Below are 20,645 nucleotides of genomic sequence, written 5' to 3' on the forward strand. Positions count from 1 at the left end.
AAAAAAGGTGCCTTTAAGATATAGCTGGGGACAAAAAGTGGATAATATTATAGTAATAGCAATAGGTTACATTACGTGATTATATCACCTCCTTGATAAATAGACTCCCCAAGAGGTGAAGTAACTAACTGCCAACGGCTCACAGCCAACAGGTAGCAGGGCAAGTTTCAAAGCCAGGCAGACTTCCTGTAGAGCACCTGCTCCACATCTTTTCTTCTGAGATGGGAATCCTGAAGTCAAAAGGCAACTTGAGATTAGTCTGGATTTATTCCTCTTTGAAAATGTCATCACTTATAGGGAAAGAAGTAGTCCTACATAATTAATGTTGAGCAGTTTCCAATTCTCTGGGGAAATGGGAAAGCAAGAAAGCAATGAACTCACAATACTCACCATGAAATAAAATACCTCAAGTCCAGCATTATGGTCTGCAAACCCTGCTGTGACATTTTGTAGGGGACATGACAGCTCTGGTTTTGAGATGGCTAAAGGAATGGAAGACAGAAGAGAGGGGAAAACAAAGCATTCCTGAGAGCTGGGTATTTATTATAGCATCTCTTTCAAATGGGATTTTCCCTGCCATAAAGAGAATGCAAAGAAGCTTTGCACTAGGATAATATCTATCAAATGAATTAGTTAAATGTATGTCCAGTAGCTAGATCTATAGATTACGATAGCTCACTAGGTAAGCTTCCAGAATTTTTTAATTGGGGAAACAAAGTTCAAATCCCTAGGGGCTGAGGTCCTTCTGTTTGAATTTATTCTCCAGTTATTTCTAACTGGCAAAAGTCTACTGAAACCTTGCCTGCTCCTAAAGTTGTATTTACAGTGAGATTCCCTCCTTAGTGGTTGGTAAACTATTGCCAGGGAGACAATAATGGTTTGGGAACATTAAAAGGTTGAATAAATAAAATGAAAACTAGTATTAGTTGACACATGAAGTTTATATGAAGTTCAAATGTCAGTGTCCGTATATAAAGTTTTATTAGAACACAAGCACTTCATTTATACATCTTCTATGGCTGCTTTCAAGCTACAACAGAGTGGCTGCAACAGAGACGATAAGTGGCACCCTTTTCTCTTCCCACTGCTGCTGTTCACGCTATACATCACAGTGATTCAGTGACCGTTGCCCAAGTTTTTCAGCGTCATTATTGCATAATATTTTATTATTTTTTAAAATCAGTAGTGCTTACTGCTCACAGGGTATTAATATGTTGGAGTACTCTGTAAACTTAAAGAGGTCATAAGATACCTTTATTACCTTGGCAAAAAAAAAAAAGTTGAAAATCTAAAAGTGAGCTTCAGTTATGAACTCCTCCATGACTGAAATGTGACACATATTTAACATGCTAACGGAATACACTGTATTAACTCAAAAGACTAGTTTGCCGAAACCCGGGATTGAACCAGGGACCTTTAGATCTTCAGTCTAACGCTCTCCCAACTGAGCTATTTCGGCCACTTGAAATAACAGCCTTTGACTTCTATTTTTTAATAATTAGATTGTCTTCAGCTTTTTTTTTGGATTTCAAATTCTTTAAGCCTGATGGTCTAGTTGTCCAATATACTTGCCTGCCCAGAAAGAACTGGACTCTTTCTTCCATATTTGCTGCTTGGATGAAGTTCCCTCTGGTGTGGGATGGTAGGTGGAGCAGGGAGGCAGAAGAGAGGTAATAGCAATTCACTGGAAAATCTTTCGGCTTCTCCACATCCTGTCAGTTGACCCAGACCCAGTTCAGAAACTAAAAGAACATAAAGGTAGTTTTTTTTTTTTTGGGGGGGGGTGTCTCTTACTTTTCTCTTCCTCTTGATCCTCCTTCTTTGAAAGTCTCCAAAAATGCTGAGAAATGGAATCCAATAACTCCATAAGTTTGGAAAAATATATATGTACAGTAAGTCCCCTATATGCAAACTTTCAAAGATGCCAATATGCATTCCATCAGTGTCAGACATGAGTGCTATTGCAGCTGCCCCTCCACCTCCTATTGCTGATGATCCTTCCACTCGACCCTATCCCACCTCTTCTCCCTCCTCCAGGCAATAACTCTTCTTGCCTGTTCACTTGATGCCAGCCCCCTGTATGCCAGCTGTTGTACTGTACTACTATACTATACTATAAGATTAAAAATGTTTTAATTTTTTGTTTTTATGTGTTCTTTGTGTGAAAAATATTATAAGCCTATAACAGTATGGTACTATATAGTGATTGTATTAGTTGAGTACCTAGGCTAACTTTGTTGGACTTACCAACAAATTGGACTTACCAACTCACTCTCAAAACAGAACTCATTCATATACATAAACATTACCAGACTACATACTCATCACAATAATTCTCAACTGATAGGAAAGCAACTGTTACAAAAATTAGAAAATTTAAAATGGCATATCTCGTTACAACAGACTTTCTTCACAAAAAATCAATAGTTAAATTTTTTATTTAAAAAGTTTTACACAATTTAAAAGGTTACTTTCCAATTTAAGTTATTACAAAGTGAAAGTGTTAGTCATTCAGTCTGTCCAACTCTTTGCGATCCCATAGACTGTAGCTCATCAGGCTCCTCTGTTCATGGAATTCTCCAGGCAAAAAAATAATGAAGGGGATTACCACATTTTTCTCCAAGGGATCTTCTTGACCCAGTAATTGAAGCATGGTCTCCTACATTGCGGTCAAGTTCCTTACTTCCTGAGCCATGAGCTTTGTTCCCCTGGAACCTTTATTACACTCAAATTTGTACCTCCCACTCCCGAACCCTACTACTGCCCTTCCCTCCACCTGGAAACCACTAGTTTGTTCTCTATATCTATGAAGTAACATCAATAGTTGATTTTTTAAACAAGACAAATGATTTGACTTTGACTCCAGATACCAATATTATTTAGTTGTTTATTCAAGGAGCCAGTGCCAGTTTAAAGTGACAAGAAATAATCTGTGTGAGTAGTCTTCCTGGAAAAAACTTCAAGTGAGACTATTTTGTGAGAAGTTGAACAAACGATTCATTACAACATGGAGTGAAATCTGCTACAATAGTTTAGAACTGGTTGCAGCTAATAAATAAAGGTTTATTTGAACAAGTTTTAAAACTTGTGGGAAATGTAGGTCACAATAAGTGACCTACAAATAAGTAGACATTCCCTGCCTTTAACAGACGTCCCTGGCTCAGACAGTAAAAGAAATCTGCCTACAATGTGGGAGACCTGGATTCAATCCCTGGGTAGGGAAGATTCCCTGGAGAAGGAGATGGCAATCCACTCCAGTACTCTTGCCTGGAAAATCCCATGGACGGAGAAGCCTGGTAGGCTACAGTCCGTGGGATCACAAAGAGTCAGACACAACTGAATGACTTCACTTTCACTTTTCCTGCCTTTATTCAGATACTTGTAAACTTTTGAATGTCATAGGTCATCGAACAAAGAGGTATCAGTGGAATCAATCGTTGCCATTTTTGAAAATTTATCAGTCATATAAAATGAAATCTTTGGCATACCCTGCCAAGTCACTTGGCAAATAAGTCATAAGCCTTAGTTCAGGGCTAAGATTAAAGCCTTGGAGGTGCTGGAGTTGAACCCAGGGCATCGTGCATGCTAAACACTGTGCTCTATCACTGAGCTACATCCCCTGCAGAAGGTGTCTAGGATATTCCATATGGCAAGTTGCCACTATCCCTGGATCAGGGAAGAGCCCTGGGAAGATTCCTTGGAGAAGGGAATGGCTACCCACTCCAGTATTCTTGCCTGGAGAATTCCATGGACAGAGCCTGGCGTGCTACAGTGCATAGGGTTGCAAAGAGTTGGACATGACTGAATGACTAACTGGGGGCTTTTTTGAGATTTAAGTTACCCTGCTGTTTCTGAAGGAGAAGGCAATGGCAACCTACCCCAGTACTCTCGCCTGGAAAATCCCATGGATGGAAGAGCCTGGTGGGCTGCAGTCCATGGGGTCGCTGAGAGTCGGACACAACTGAGCGACTTCACTTTCAATTTTCACTTTCATGCATTGGAGAAGGAAGTGGCAACCCACTCCAGTGTTCTTGCCTGGAGAATCCCAGGGATGGGGGAGCCTGGTGGGCTGCCGTCTATGGGGTCGCACAGAGTCGGACACGACTGAAGCAACTTAGCAGCAGCAGCAGCTGTTTCTGAAACCCTCAAGAGAAGAGACTTTGCTTTCTGAATTGAAAAATGTCTGAATACAAAAGAGATCTTTCATAAGCAGAGGACCCTCCACGGACTGCTGCTAGCTGACTTCCTGAGTGGCAGTTCCTGTCCACCACCAAGCATACATCAGGATGAAATATTCTGTTGAATCTTCAACTTCTTTTCTGTCTGCAACGCTCTTAGAAAAATATAAAAGATAGTGGAGGGGAATACAAAGGCCAGTGCCATGAAAACTACTCAGGAAATTTAGGTACATGTGAGGAGATAAGAGTGAAGTGTAACTAATATGGATATGAATTGAAGAGCCTAGTCAGTCATAACTAAACCACTGTGCCTATCATCTTTGAAATGCAGAAGCAGCATTCTGTCCAGGACACTGCAAATCTAGCTCTGAGACCCTTAAGGACAGAAGACAGGAAAGAAGATTAGAAAAGATGCTCCCGTCGATATTGTGCCTGTTTCAGACAGAATGTTTTTCCACAAGACGGTGAACATGAAGGAAGCCAAAAAGAAAAGTTCTTTATAAGACCTCCCCACACCTGGGTAGGTCCTCAAAATCTATCTGTCCCTGGGGCACAAATAAGTTGATGTTTCCTGCCTTTATTCAACTGTGCATCATTGTCAACCCAAACACATATACTTTTTTTGTTTAGTTTGTTTAAAGGAAATCCTGTCATAAGTGGAAGAGGGCAGGAAATCATGTAATTTTAAAAAACTTCTCTAAATGACTGAAAATCAGCAAGGTTCAGCTGTTCCTAGACTCATGTCAGAGAACTGGAGAGTTGAGAGGGGACGGAGAGGAGAGAGGGGGTGGGGAGGAGAGAGCATCCCGGACGGAGAGTGGGGAGGGGAAGACAGCTGCGGGGAAAGAAGAAGCAGCCAAGCCAGGGCCCGAAAACGAGGACACAAGAAGAAAGTTTGGGAATGAGCATTATACACCACTGATACTCGGATAAGGGAGAATGTGGATGTATCCGAAGTCTTTGTCTCTTCTGCATGTCGACAGGTTCGCCGCAAGAGGAGTCTTCCCTATTCTAAGCGAAGTAGGTGGAAACCTATGTCCTACGAGAATCTGGTTTGTTTTGTTCCAGTTATCGTAGTTTGAAAGATACTAGTTGCTCTTTTCCTCGCTGGATAAACAGGTTGAGCACTTTGGAGGGCCCTTGTGTAGCTGAATTTTTGTTTGCGGTGCAGTACTGCCGGAAATTCCCTGGAGTTTTGGCAACCCACTCCAGTATTCTTGCCTGGGAAATCCCATGGACAGAGGAACCTGGCGAGATACAGTTTATGGGGTCGCAAAAAGAGTTGGACACGACTGAGCGACTAAGTATGCACGCACGCACTGCAGGAATTGATAGCTTTATAAAGAGCAACTGGAAAGCCACGTCTGGATTCCTGCGTGACTGTAGTGACAGCAATGTTGAGCGTAGAAGCAGGGTCAGCGGGGACTTTGGGCTTATGTATCTGAGGCAGCAGATTTTTTAGCACACTAGCTTTGGAATGTGAGGGGCAAATGAGAAAGAAATGTAAGCCGGACAACAAACTAACACTTTTAAATACAAGTCCAAGAATACAAGTGTCAGCACCTTGGATAGCGCCTCAAACTTTTGACCTGAGGGTCGAGCGTTTAAATGTCTGAGCGAAGATTCTTTAGCTCTTCCATTCTTGTTTCTTACTCTTACGCAGAAGTCTCCTGAAACCCAGTTTTCTTCTAGAGATCTTTTGGGACATTTTCAGTGTTCTCTACTGCTTTTATACTACACTTCTCCCAGTGGGAGTTCTGAAGAGCCACAGTTTGAACAGAGAAAGTCTATTCAAACAATTACAGTCTGTCCTCCTCTAGATCTTTGTTTTAAGCACAAATGGTATTTCCATCAAAGATGCATGAGAATCAGAAGTATCTGGCTTCACTTTGGCCATTCCTGAAGTCATCATGCAATACTGTTAGCTAAGAATAGTAGAGGTGGGGGCAGGCATCCTAGCTGTGATTGCTCAAAATGGCTAGAGAGAAGATGGCTAAGAAAAACATGGACAAATGGTTTGAGTACACCCGCACGAATTATATCATTGTATTCCAAAGTTGCAAAGAAAACTGTGGCACAAGAACAAGGCAGGAAACTTTGATTGACTCATTCAAAAGACCAAAGGCAGCAAAGACAAAAATGACAACAATAATAAACAAACCAAAAAATTCTCCTCGATGGCTTACTGAGGTCTCCAATAAAGGCTCTCAAGTGGAGGTGCCGGGGATTGAACCCGGGGCCTCGTGCATGCTAAGCACGCGCTCTACCACTGAGCTACACCCCCTCGCATACCTACGCTGCTTTCTTATGCAAATTACTCATGTGTTCTCTAACATCAATAACTTCCTTAATATGGATGCTAAATTATTTCATTTAACTTAATTTTTGCCACATGTTCATCCAACATTTCCCAGCCAGCATCTTTGATGAAATGTTTCATTTCTAGCATCTCCATTACTATCCTATTTCACTTTTCTAAACCGTGCTGCACAAAATTTCCCCACTTTCCCTTACTTTTTCTGCTCAATAGCAAAGTTAAATTCGTAACATTTTACTCCAAGGGCCTCATCATCACTGTTGAAGTCTGTCTTCCCAAGGAACACAGAAGGAAAATAAAAAGGAAGATCTGGCTCACACAGGATCTCTCGAACCTGAGGCAACAAGCACAACAGACTCACATTATCAGGCTTGAGGACCCAGTGACATTGGCAGCATCATTGAGGAGCACGAAGGGGAAAGAACAGAAAGAGAAGGAAAAGCAAAAGTAAGACTTTCTCAGTCAATTATCTTTTAGAAGACATTATTCTTTCAACTGTTCGGGTTAATGAAAGAGTTGTGAACCGAGGAGAAGCAAACCTATCCAGGGATGATCTCTTCTCTGTGCTTCTCTACTCTTCTACCACCAACCATAATTATATTGTACAGTCACCAGAAAGAGTAGGCAATGGATCATTATTCTTTCTGGTCAAGTAAACTGATGTTAAGGCTTTTACTTTGGGTGGAGTGGGCTGCCTAGAGCTCTTGTAAATTAATTCACAAGACAGTAAGTGATTTTGCCTCACTCACCAAATCTTCAGTAATGTCTAATACGAATGAAATATCCTGGCAAGGTCGGGGGTGTAGCTCAGTGGTAGAGCGCGTGCTTAGCATGCACGAGGCCCCGGGTTCAATCCCCGGCACCTCCACTTAGATATATCTGTTTACTGAGGACCGCTACTAATGAAAAAGGTACTGAACGGTAGCAGGTGGTTTGTGAATCTTCAACTGTTACGGTCTACCCAAAATAGCGTCACTCATCCCTCCATGAGTTTTGAAAGAGGATCAGGTATTTGTCATGAGGAATTAGACCCCTCAGTAATTTACACAAGTTAGCTGACCGCACATTGGGAAAGTTAAGGATTTTATGCTATCAAGCTTTCCTTGACATAACTCAATACACCCCTCAATACACTGATTCTTATCTCTTTAAATAAAATCATGCCTTTTATTCATAAATTCCAATCACAAAGAAACACCAGAAAAATCATGTAAAGACTTTGGAGTTCAAATTAAAATTATCAGTGGAATAGAGAGGGAGCAAAATGTCCCTGTGTCCGGAGGCTGGCCATAACAGTGAAAAGACCCACTCTCACTTCCTCTCTCTGATTCGTGTATCCATGGATCCTGATGAGAGAAATACATTGCCATTAGTCACTGATGAAGAGTATTTACCATATCCTGGATATCATTACATGGCCTCCCTCACCAAAAGTATTGTCTCTTAGCTCATACCATAACTAAGTATTCAAAAGGTCATTCCACCATCCAATCAGGTTATTTGCTTCAGGGTTAGCGGCCTTATGGTGAGGCCAGTGAATTCCAGAATATTAGCCTATTGCCGGTTTTTTTTTTTTTTTCCTATCGGAGAAGGCGATGGCACCCCACTCCAGTACTCTTGCCTGGAAAATCCCATGGACAGAGGAGCCTGGTGGGCTGCAGTCCATGGGGTCAGTAAGAGTCGGATACGACTGAGCGACTTCACTTTCACTTTTCACTTTCATGCATTGGAGAAGGAAATGGCAACCCACTGCAGTGTTCTTGCCTGGAGAATCCCAGGGACAGAGGAGCCTGGTGGGCTTCCGTCTATGGGGTCGCACAGAGTCGGACACGACTGAAGCGACTTAGCAGCAGCAGCAGCCGATTTTTTTTTTTCCCCTGTAAACTGGCTTCTTGTCTCAGAAACAATGCTGTAGGTGCTGTTGAATAAGACATTCAGTAAATTCGTGGCTGGTGGTTTTGGCAGAAGCATTGGGGGACATGAAGGGAAATCTATATATAGAATAAGTGTCTATTCCAGTGAGATTATATATACATTGTGCCCCTAATACAGAAGTGGTCAAATGTAAGGAACCTGACACCAGGGTAGGTAGTTGTTCCCCAGTGGAATCATAGCCCCCAAGTGAGGGCTCAAAGTTTGTGATGTTGGTAGTTTAGTCACTTAGTAGTAGTTTAAACTACATTATTTTGGTGCACAGAAGTCTATGTTGCTTCATTCATTACTAGAGAAATGTAAGTCAAAACTACAATAAGGCATCACCTCATACCAGTCAGAATGGCTATCATCAAAAAAATGTACAAACAATAAATGCTGGAGAGGGTGTGGAGAAAAGGGAACCCCCTTGCACTGTTGATAGAATGTAAATTGATACAGCCACTATGGAGAACAGTATGGAGATTCCTTAAAAAGCTAAGAATAAAACTTCCATATGACCTAACAATCCCACTACTGGGCATATACCCTGAGGAAACCAAAATTGAAAAAGACACACATACCCCAATGTTCACTGCAGTACTATTTATAATAGCTGGGACATAAAAGAAACCTAGATGTCCGTTGACAAATGAATGGCTAAAGAAGATTTAGTACATATAAAAAATGGAATATTACTCAGCCATAAAAAGGAACTCATTTGACCCAGTTCTAATGAGATGGATGAACCTACAGTCCATCATACAGAGTGAAGTAAATCAGAAAGAGAAAAACAAATATCATATATTAATGCATGTACATGGAATATAGAAGGATGGTACTGATGAATCTATTTGCAAGGCATCAGTGGAGACGCAAACATAGAGAACAGACTTGTGGACACAGTTGGGAAAGGAGAAAATTAAGAGGGTAGCGCTGAAATATATTCTTTACTGTATGTAAAATGGATAGTGGTGTTGCCCAAATGGTCTGGGAGCGAGCGATGAGAATGAAGACAGAACACGAAATCTGGTGCAACAGGTCAGGGGACCTGCAGCCTCTATTGGACTGAGGTGCAGAGTCCACTCTGAGTCTAGCTTTTATTCCTAATTGCAGACTACAAGACTTTTTTGATCTTATCTTTCCCAAGACACTATGCTGACATAGTCCAGAGCTCCTTGTTTTCACCCCAGGCCGTTCTCTTTTGGGCTAGTCTTGGGAACGATCAGCAAGTGCGTAGGCAGCATTCATGTCTGATGCCAATCTGGTGTTCCAAGGTCCATTCTTTCATGATCCAGTCATGCTCCCTTCTGAGTCTGGCCTTGGGGTTTGTAACAAGGAGATTATTCTTAAGAAAAACATGAAAAATAATCATTAACACGGTTTCTTAATATATGCTGTTTTTCCAGGTGCTATTTCTGTGGAATTTCTCAAGGCTGTGAAAGGACATTATTAGGAATTCCCACTACATATTGGGAACTTGCTGTAGGATGCAGGGAGCTCAAACTGATGCTTTGTGACAACCTAGAGGGGTGGGATGGGGTGGGGTGTGGGAAGGAGGTTCAAGAGGGAGGGGATGTGTGTATACCTGTAGCTGATTCATGTTGATATATGGCAGAAACACAATATTGTAAAGCAACTATCCTCCAATTAAAAATTTAAAATTAAAATAAGTATGAATAAAAATTAAAATACATATGTAGAACCAAAAAAAAGTAGTCTGCATTGCTGAGCCTATATATGACCTCTGTTCTTGTCATCATGGTTACTTTGTTCACAAGCTCATTGGGCAAGTACAGTGGTGGCCAAGGAGAAGCTTCCAGACATCAACAGAATGTGTCATTGTGTTCAACTGCCTCCAAGGAGGTTGCTCTCTGTAGAGCATTTACTTGAAAACAAATATCCTTAGGCTCTGCACATTTGGGGGATTCTGTCTACCCGCCTATTTACCAGACCTCTCTGTCACCACTTTTGCAGTTTTCTCTCAATAATTTTCTCTCCAAGCCCCTAATCACCTGCCAAACTATTAGCCACCTCTCATTAACTAGTGTAGATATCTACCCTACATCTGTCCTTCCAAGCAAAATGAACAGTCACATACCCTGCTTGAAGTAATGCCTACTGAGAGGGTTTACCTTCACTGGCCTACAGGTTCTATGGAAGCCGCTCACACTTGTGTGGTCCCAGTATATGAGCAGAATCATCTATAAACCAGATCTGGTTTTTCTTTTTCTTCTTTGGTTATCAGGAGTTCCCTGTGAAGTTCTGGATGTGGGTTGAAGAATAGAGGATTGTACCAAGTGTAGGAGCCATGGGAATATGAGCTACTTTCTCACGAAAATGACTCAAAAGCCTTGCTTCATATATTCTGTTTCTACTTGAAAATGAAATGATGCTGTGCACTATTTATTACCTCACAATGCTAAATGATTTCCTTGCCTGAATCACAAAGGAGCGAATCAAAAACTGATTTGGTCATAGTTTCAATTTTATTTTTGAAGAAAATTTTGTGAAGAAATTCTGTTGTGATGAGATTTGTCATTTCAAATTTTCTAACTTTGTGACAGTTGCTTTCCTGTCAGTTGGGACTACTGGCTGAAGTGGTTAGTCTGATAATGTTTATGTATGCGGTATTCTTTTGGCAAATTCACAGCATCATTGGCTTTTATTTCTCACCATTTTTGGAGATTGTGAGAGATGAAAGAATGAAAAAAAAGAGAGAGAGAAATAAGAGCTACCAATAACATTTTTCTTAGTTTCCTTTAGTTTCTGAGCTGTGTCTAGGTCAACTGACAGGACGCAGAGGAGTAGAAAGTCTTTCCATCGAATCCCTCATTGGCACCTCTCTTCAGATTTTCCCACCTTTATGTGTTCATCCCATGCTGCCAGGAATTGGCTCCAGTTGGCATACAGAGAAGGCAATCAATTCCAGGTCTTTCCAGATAAGCAAATATATTGGACAACTAGGCAGCTACACTAAAGGAATCTGAAATCTTCTAAAAACTGAAATTGAAAAAAAAAAAAAAAAGAAATGTCAGGAGAGTAAGTTTTCAGGTAGCCGAAATAGCTCAGTTGGGAGAGCGTTAGACTGAAGATCTAAAGGTCCCTGGTTCAATCCCGGGTTTCGGCATTCTATGCTTTTTAGTTGATCGCCAAGGGCGAGTTTACTTCGGGTGCATAAAGGAATGTTGTAATGGACTGACGATCACAAAATAGCTCTAGATTTTTCTATGAATAAACTCACAGTGAATTTATGAAATCTTACTCCAGCCAAAATTTTAGAACTTTAACTTTTTGATTTTAGAACTTTAATTTAACAAGTGTCTGAATAATCTATTGAGCCACTGACTTCTCAATTCAAACTGAAGTTTCCAAGTTCTGAAACGGACAACAGAGCCATTAGTACCATCCTCAGAGCAAAAATTAGGGATCCTTTCACGCTGGCCTTCTCTTCATCAGACCTTGTATTTCAGTCAACTTTCTGACCCAGTAGCCTTATTTTATCTATTAGTTTGTATTCCTGTATTGTTTATTATTCATTTTAAAGCTCAGTGTTTCCAAGATTGCCTAGAAGGTACTGTGATCTTTTGAGCTTGCTATACTTGTTGAGTACTTTCTTACATTCTGACACATTGATATTCTAGGTGACAGCAAATTTTTACAGTGGCTTTGGTTCCTTCTAGTGGGGATCTGTATGAAGAAATTAGAATATGAGGCTAGTTCTCCTAGTCGTTCCTTAAGTATCGTTGATTCTAGGCTCTTTTTTTCTTTCTTCTAGTCACCTTTTGTAGGTTGACAAACGTGAATAGATACTAGGAATGACGCCTTTCTGCCTAACATGAAGTTGCCCTTCTCTTCGTATAGCTGAGAAAAAGAATGAAATAAAGGGGTTTCAGGAAATAATGGAACTGTACGTAAGCAATCTTTGTGGTAATAATTTCAAGGTCTGGAAACACTGCTGCTGCTGCTGCTAAATCGCTTCAGTCGTGTCCGACTCTATACGACCCCATAGACGGAAGCCCACCAGGCTCCCCCGTCCCTGGGATTCTCCAGGCAAGAACACTGGAGTGGGTTGCCATTTCCTTCTCCAATGCATGAAAGTGAAAAGTGAAAGTGAAGTCGCTCAGTCAGGTCCGACTCTTAGCGACCCCATGGACTGCAGCCCACCAGGCTCCTCCATCCATGGGATTTTCCAGGCAAGAGTACTGGATGGGGTGCCATTGCCTTCTCCTAGGCAGATAGATAAGCCATTAAGTTTTCTTTCGTAAAACATAACTAAGGGGGTGTAGCTCAGTGGTAGAGCGCGTGCTTAGCATGCACGAGGCCCCGGGTTCAATCCCCGGCACCTCCAGTAGTGAGCGGCTGATTCTGGGGGGTCAGCTGATTCTCGGGGGGTCATCATCGTGTGATGGGCTGCAGTTAAAGTTGCAGGACTCCACTTGGTGTTGATCTCTGGGAGCTACGTTCTCATTTTGGGGGGAGAAAAAGTGAAATATATCTAGTTTAGAATGCAATAAATTACGTTTAAGTATAAATAATACAATTTTAATAGCTTTTTAAACTAATAATGTCAAACTGTACAGTTAAAAAGCAACCAAATTAAAAATTTTAATATAACAAGATATAGGAAGAACGGCATACTCATACTTTCTCAGATCTTCATGCACTTTTGAGTTGAAGTTGACAAACTATCTGTAACATAGGACTGTAGGGTAACATGCTGTAACATGGTCTTTCTGCACATGACTATGTATGAAACCAGAATGTCCCCCAAAGTATGCCTCTTTAACATAAAAATTATTTTGAGCTGAAGACAATTAAGGTGCAAAAAAGTTCTCTTTATCCTTCCATGTCTGACCAAAAGCAGGATATTAATCTTCCTTTTACTGGAGAAAAACTCTTACCAGCCCAGATAGACACAAGTTCAGTTCAGTTCAGTCGCTCAGTCATGTCTGACTCTTTGCAACCCCATGGACTGCAGCACACCAGGCCTCCCTGTCCATCCAACTCCTGGAGCTCGCTTAAATTCATGTCCACCGAGTCGATGATAGGCACTAGAGGAATCTGCAAACAAACTTTAGTCCACTAGTTGCCTCCCCAGTATTTAATTTCCCACAGTTTACTGCCCTGAAAAGATAAAAACTGCTTTCTTTAATCCTGTCCTTTATCTATAAATTTACTGTTCTTTCTTGAACATACTTCATTGGCTGAGGTGCTAAACTTGCACTTTGAGTTACTTTTTGTTTATGTTTCTCCTGAGTGATGCCTGTTGCACACATTAGTAAGCACTGCTTTTCTCGAGTCAACCTGCCTTTATGTTTAAGAGTACCAGCTGAAAACCTAAGGTGAGTAAACTTTTGTCTCTTGCATTCTCTGTCTCTTGCAATTCTATGCACCCAGCAAGTTGGACAGCACCCCCATTAGATCTACACACTACTAAAATGATTCAACTCCTCTGATCATGCACTTGGGAGTGACAGCAGTTACAAGATCCTCTAAAATAGATAAATCCTTACTTTTCATTTCTAGACTTCTTCGTGGAGAACCAGTAGCAAATAATGAAAACCAGTGACGATGAGTCTTTTTCTGAATTTCTTAGATTGTGTGAGAGTAGAATGTATGAAATGAAGCACTGGCTTTAGTTTCTAGCACCTTTATTCTTGCTCTTTTCTTTTACTCTCTTAAACTGTATTCGCACAAACTTTTCTCACTTTCCTCTCCATATTCCCTTATTCAGTTTTTCTTCCTCACATCAAAGTTAACTTTACACCCATTTGCTCCTGACACGTTTCCACTCTAAGGGTTATCCTCACTGGTATGTCTGTCTTCTCAAGGAACATTTGACTGAAGGAAACAAAAAAAGAAAGATCTGGCTCATTCAGGATTTCCTGAACTCCAAACAACAAACTTGGAAGAGTCAGTCACATCATCAAGCTTGAGCACTAAATTCCACTGACAGTATTACTGAGGAGCATGAAGGGAAAAGAATAGAATTTTTTTTAAGTATCTCTCAGAAGGCTTTATTCTTTCAGCTTGTTCCTGGTTAATTAAGTAACTGCAGGCCAGGAAGAAGCCACTAGACTGTATATTTAAAAACTTCAGTAATACTAACATTTAACTTGATAGACTTTCTCTAGGCAAGCTTTAAAAAAAAAAAAAAGAAATAATATTTTATGAAACAGCCAGAGGAGCATGAATACAGGGGGGTGTAGCTCAGTGGTAGAGCGCGTGCTTCGCATGTACGAGGTCCCTGGTTCAATCCCTGGCACCTCCATCTGTATTTTGGTCAACTTTTCTCATATTTCAATCCCTCCAGCCTACCATTTTTCCAGGGCCGAGAATCGGCAACAGGAAGACAAGAAGGAAAGAAAGAAAGAGAATAGAATAAAGGGGAGTGGGATGGGGTGGTGGTGATGGTAATATCCTTGCTCCTTTAGTTAGTTATCTGAGCAGTCAGAGACCTGGATTTTCATGTGGCTGTGGAAGAGAAGGCCCCTGAGATGAGACTAGCACAAGGACTGAAAAAGACCCATTGGAATTGGAGAATAAGGAATCATTGGTATGTATTTTAGACTTTAGACTGAATTTGGACCCTGCAGTTTGTTGTTTCTGCTTCAGGTGTCTTCCTGCTTCTCTCAGCTTGCTCCGAAGTTTGCTCCATCTTCACCAGTTCTCAGGCAGGCATTTCCATTCCATCACCAGGGAACGTCTCAGGAATGGGGTATTCTTCTTGAGTTTTCAAATTCCTCCTTTCCCCTAACCTCAACCTCCTCCGACTCCAAAACTGCCTAAAAGACCGTAAAAATGCCGCGGAAGAAGACAAAGAAGAAAAGTATTGCTAAAGAGGCGGGTAAGGATGCGGCGGATAGAGCGGGATTTAGGTCCTTCCGGAAGGAAAGAGATGACAGAGCGGAAAGGATTCACACACAACCTGCCAAGAAATGCAGAGCGACAGTGCATGTCCAGCAAACCTAAGGCAGCAACGCGATCCGGCCCTTGGCAACTGCGTTTCTTCTTGAGGCTCTGTTTTTGAAAGACAAACGGAGGAGGGAGGAGGAAAAAGAGTACACAACCTCTTTCGGACAGAATTTTCTCCAGAATGAGGAGTGAGCAGGGGGAATGTGTGGGCTGGTACTCCATATGTGAAAGGAGTCTCATTTAACGTCTTGTGTGAAAGGAATTAATGCACAGAGTCGGACACGACTGAAGCGACTTAGCAGTAGCAGCAGCAGCAGCCTAGATAGCATCTGTCACCTCAGGCACTGAGGCGCAAAAACACTTTCCGTCCATTTTGTGTGACAAGTAACCCAGATGTGAATTCTGAATGAAGTCCGAAAGCAGACAGTAATTTATAATATTAGGAAACTCTGCAAACTCAAACTCTGGCAGGTTTGGGAAACCCTGACCTGGAGTGTCAAAAACCCGAAGCCTGGGTGGAGTGAACCAAGTTATTGGCAAGATCTCAGGCGGGAAGCAATATGGTGGACAAGAGTGGAAAGGCGACGCTTGAACAGGACAAGGAAGGAGGCGAGTTTGAGTAGGATTTGGGTAAATGGGTAGGAAGGACCTGTGCAAGCTCCACCTCTCTTCTTTGCATCCTATACCTACAAGAAAGTGTTGAAGTCCCGTGTATTTTAGGGAAGTAAACAGAAAACTTCTGTCCCATAAGAAGATCGCACTCGTTTGTACCCAAACTGTTGGCTTTTGAGAGCATCTTGGGGCCCTTTCCATAGGCGAGCTCTTCAGAGGGAAGTCAAATTGTTTCAAACCTGATGTCTGTTGTGATGGCAGCAGGTTAGTGAGTGTGGAAGTGGCCTCTGCCGGCTGCTCTTGGCTTGAGTATATGAGGTACGTGTGCAGGACTGACTTTTAACACGGATCACAATTGAAAATAATCTAATGAACTCACTCTTACTAGGCCGTCAGAAAAACATAACTTTCGTGAGCCCGGATAGCTCAGTCGGTAGAGCATCAGACTTTTAATCTGAGGGTCCAGGGTTCAAGTCCCTGTTCGGGCGTTGCCAGGATTTTTTTTTTTTTTTTTTTCCTTTTTATGTCCAAAAGAGGTTTTCACTCTCTGCTCTGGGCCATGGTGCTGCCTGAATATTAAGTCATCAACTCTTAGTATGCAATCTAATAAACAAGGTTTTGAGACATTCGCTCAAATAAGCCAGAAACAGGACTCCTCCATGGTGGAATGGGTATGGAGAAGAATGAATTCCTTTCTGCTTGCGGGTAGTCTGTTGTGTTTTTGCTTTGTGGGTGTTAGATCGAGCCTGGAAAGAGGAGGAGCTTGGGTGTGAACATGATTAAGGTGCCGACAAATAGTACAGTCAAAGCTATGATTTTTCCAGTAGTCTTGTAGGGATGTGCCGAATTAGACCACAGAGAAGGCTGAGCGCGGAAGAATTGATGCTTTTGAACTGCTGTGCTGGAGAAAACTCTTGAGAGTCCCTTAGACTGCAAGGAGATCCAACCAGTCCATCCTAAAGGAAGTCAGTCCTGAATATTCATTGGAAGGACTGATGCTGAAGCTCCAATACTTTGGCCACATGATTCAAGAACCAACTCACTGGAAAAGACCCTGATGCTGGGAAAGATTGAAGGCAAATGAGAAGGGGCAGCAGAGGATGAGATGGTTAGATAGCATCACAAGCTCAGTGGACATGAGTGTGAGTAAACTCCTGGAGATAGTGGAGGACAGGGAAGCCTGGTGTGCTGCAGTCCATGGGGTCACAAAGAGTGACTGAGCAATTGAACAAGAAGGTGCCTGCAAATTTAAGATTCAGTCTTGTGAAGGTATTTGGTAGCCACAGTGAAACCCCTAAGATGGCAACTTTGCAGAAATTTGTGATTAAGGAGGTTTTTCTTATCATGGAAGACAGAGTGTGTAGAGCGAGAATGTAAAAGGGCTTATTGTGATTTGAAGATTGGGAACTCATTAACGGTATTTCCGGGAAACTGTGTCTTAAGCCAGAGAGATCATGGACTCCAGATAGTATTATGTTCCTTGAACTTCTTTAGAAATCCCAGGAAATGCTTAGAAACCCAGGTCAGGTGATTGCTTTCTCCTTTTTGCTGGCCTCCGACTGTATGAGAGTTTTGTTCTTCTTCACAGAAATCCCATGAAGTAGATTTTGAACTTGGAAGGACTCCATTTGTCTGAAACAGTTTGTCTCTTAGTTGGTCCAAAAGATTCATCAGATCTCTAGAATGTAAAATAGGAAACAGAAAAGTGACTGGTCTCAATGAGGGAGAGAAATAGGTGGGATGGGGAAATGGGGCTGGTTTTAGTTTGTCTCTGTGTCTGGGTGTAAAGTACAACTAAGATCATGTCCAGTGTCCTTGGTAAATTATTACTCTACATTGTGACAGAAGAAAACAGTGCCAAGTGGGGTCTTGTATATTTCTGATATCAGCAAAAGTGTGGTAAATTGTGAAGCACTGCCCAATATAATGTGAATCATGCATGCCAACCACATATATAATTTTTAAATTTTCTAGAAGTTACATTGAAAAAAATAAAAAGAAACAAGTGAAATTCATACTGCATTTAATTTAATACAATATATCTAAAATACTACTGTTACAGGAAGGGGGACATGCTTCCAGGGTCCAAGAGTGCGCTCTCGTTCACACTTGGAAATGTCAGAGGAGGCACATTGTGCTGACAAAGAGATTTTATTGCAGAAGGGGGGCCTAAGTAGAGAGCAGCAAGGTAAGGAAACCCAGGAGAACTGATTTGCCACATGGCTGTAGTCTCAGGTTTTATGGTAATGGGGTTAGTTTCTGTGTTATCTCTAGACAGTCATCCTGCTTGGTCCGTAATCTCAGGGTCCTCCCTGGTGGCATGCACATTACTCAACCAAGATGGATCCCAGGGAGAAGGACTCTGGAAGGTTGGTCATCTCCTCCAGCCTTTGGCCCCTTCTGAATTCTCCCAGTTAGTTTTCAGTGGCAGCACCAGGTTCCTTATCTAGAACTCCTGTTGCCTGAGACAACTCAAGCATGCAGGCCTGGCCAAGGCAGGTGGTTTTGGTCAACAGTTCCCTAACTGTAGTGGGAATTCCTAATAATGTACTTTCAGAGCCTTGAGAAATTCCACAGAAATAGCACCTGGAAAAACAGCATATATTAAGAAACTGTTAATGATTATCTTTCATGTTTTTCTTAAGAATAATCTCCTTGTTACAAACCCCAAGGCCAAACCCAGAAGGGAGTGTGACTGGGATCATGAAAGCATGGATCCTGAACCACCTGGGTTGGCATCAAGCATGAACACTGCCTACGCACTTGCTGATTGTTCCGGAGACTAGCCCTAAAGGGAATGGCCTGGGGTAAAAACAAGGAGATCTGGACTATGTCACGGTAGTGTCTTGGGGAAGAAAGATCAAAGAAAGTTTTGTAGTCTGCAATTAGGAATAAAAGCTGGACTCAGAGTGGACTCTGCACCTCAGTCCAATAGAGGCTGCAGGTCCCCTGACCTATTGCACCAAATTTCATGGCTGTTTTCATTCTCGACGCTCAGTCTTTGACGTTTAGGGCAACACCTGACTTTATCATGTCAATAAATAGTTCACATATAACCAACAAGCTCATGGAACTCTGCCCAATGTTATGTGGCAACCTGGGTGGGAGGGGAGACTGGGGGTGAATGGATACATGTACATATATGGCTGAGTCCCTCACTGTTAACCTGAAACTATCACAACATTGTTAATCAGCTGTATACCAATACAAAATAAAAAGCTACTAAAAAAGAATGAAAGAAAAAAATAATCCACATAAACATAGTACCTAAGTATTTTACATTCTTTTTTTCATACTAATTCTTTGAAATCTGGTGTGCATCTTAAACTTATAGCACATAAGTTGGACTGATCATATTTCAAGTACTCAAGAATCACATGTGCTAGTGGCTACCATATTGGACAACAGAGTTATAAGAACTAATGTATTTGAATAAACAGAAGAAAATATATAAATGTGCAAAATTCTTACAAATTAAAGCAGTTCTGTAACTCACACTCAAAATCAATATGCAAAATTTCACTCATATTTGTGAAGTATGCCAACTAAAAATTGCCACTTTGCCATCTGCCTCTCCAAGGATTTAAGTCATTAGCCACTGCAGCTGCTGACCTTCAACACACCCTGAAAGGAATTCAGAGTGGAGATCTGGAATGAGGCACTCTGTGCTCCAGGAAAACACTGGCAGAACAGGCCTTCAAAAAGATATTTTCAGGAGATTTTATGACCCCAAGTCCTTACATTTTCTTATATCTGCTGCTAAGTCACTTCAGTCGTGTCTGACTCTGTGTGACCCCATAGACGGCAGCCCACCAGGCTCCCCGGTCCCTGGGATTCTCCAGGCAAGAACACTGGAGTGGGTTTCCATTTCCTTCTCTTATATCTAGAAAAGCACTAAAATCATTAATGGTGACATCTGCTCCTCCTGACTAGCAGCAAACCTCTGCCAAAAAGTGTGCTTGATTGCATGTGCCCTCTTTCACTAAAATCATATGTAATACTGATCTTCCCCCTACCTGTTCAGAGCAGTTCCTCAGAGCTATCTGAGACTCCCTGGCTATAGTCCTCATTTTGCCCCCAATAAAACTTAACTCAGAACTCTCACATTGTGCTTTTCTTTTTTTTCCCTTCTGTTGACAGGTGTTGACTGGGAGAGGCTATGTGCAAATACTGGTAAATTGCCACTATGCAAGATTACCTAAATTCTTTCTGATAAAGTGCTAGTATTTAATATCCTTCTACCATTCTTAGACAGAGGAGCCTGGTGGGCTACAGTCCTTGGGGTCACAAAGAGTTGGACACGACGGAGTGTTAATTCAGTGTTAGTTCACCATCCTTTGTCTTTCCTATGCCTAAAGACTAATATATGGTTTGTGTGTGTGTGTGTGAATGACAAGGATTTTCTTCTACCCAAATCATTCACTCATAAAAATACATGAGTTAAGACTTAGAGGTGAAAAATCCACTGGATATTTATTTCTTCCAGGGTATTCCTTCCAGGGTATTTCCCCCATTATTCTTGTATGCAAAAAGCCATATTTAAATTTAATATCCCACAACTTACAGCAGGGTGAATTCTCAACGGTGTTTGAGATTTATTAATACAAAATTTAGAAGTACTTCAAAACCACAAGTAAAATTTTTAATAACTTTGGAGTGGGGAAGGTTATTCCAATAATGATTCAAAAATCCAAAATTATTTAAAGGAA

The 20,645-nt window shown here is 41.5% G+C and overlaps 7 non-coding genes across 7 annotated transcripts; 5 read left to right on the forward strand and 2 right to left on the reverse strand.

The window, feature by feature from the left end:
• Positions 1 to 1,386: 1,386 nt before the first annotated feature.
• On the reverse strand, positions 1,387 to 1,459 carry TRNAF-GAA. The gene has a single exon. It is a non-coding gene; the product is annotated as a tRNA-Phe (tRNA).
• A 4,931-nt stretch (positions 1,460 to 6,390) lies between these two features.
• TRNAA-AGC lies at positions 6,391 to 6,462 on the reverse strand. The gene has a single exon. It is a non-coding gene; the product is annotated as a tRNA-Ala (tRNA).
• An 829-nt stretch (positions 6,463 to 7,291) lies between these two features.
• Positions 7,292 to 7,363, forward strand: TRNAA-AGC. The gene has a single exon. It is a non-coding gene; the product is annotated as a tRNA-Ala (tRNA).
• A 4,100-nt stretch (positions 7,364 to 11,463) lies between these two features.
• Positions 11,464 to 11,536, forward strand: TRNAF-GAA. Its single transcript has one exon. It is a non-coding gene; the product is annotated as a tRNA-Phe (tRNA).
• Positions 11,537 to 12,685: 1,149 nt separating this feature from the next.
• Positions 12,686 to 12,757, forward strand: TRNAA-AGC. The gene has a single exon. It is a non-coding gene; the product is annotated as a tRNA-Ala (tRNA).
• A 1,851-nt stretch (positions 12,758 to 14,608) lies between these two features.
• TRNAA-CGC lies at positions 14,609 to 14,680 on the forward strand. The gene has a single exon. It is a non-coding gene; the product is annotated as a tRNA-Ala (tRNA).
• A 1,671-nt stretch (positions 14,681 to 16,351) lies between these two features.
• Positions 16,352 to 16,424, forward strand: TRNAK-UUU. Its single transcript has one exon. It is a non-coding gene; the product is annotated as a tRNA-Lys (tRNA).
• The last annotated feature ends 4,221 nt before the right edge of the window (positions 16,425 to 20,645 follow it).

The sequence above is a fragment of the Bison bison genome, unplaced genomic scaffold, assembly GCF_000754665.1.
Source record: "Bison bison bison isolate TAMUID 2011002044 unplaced genomic scaffold, Bison_UMD1.0 scf7180017864379, whole genome shotgun sequence".
Taxonomy (NCBI): Eukaryota; Metazoa; Chordata; class Mammalia; order Artiodactyla; family Bovidae; genus Bison; species Bison bison.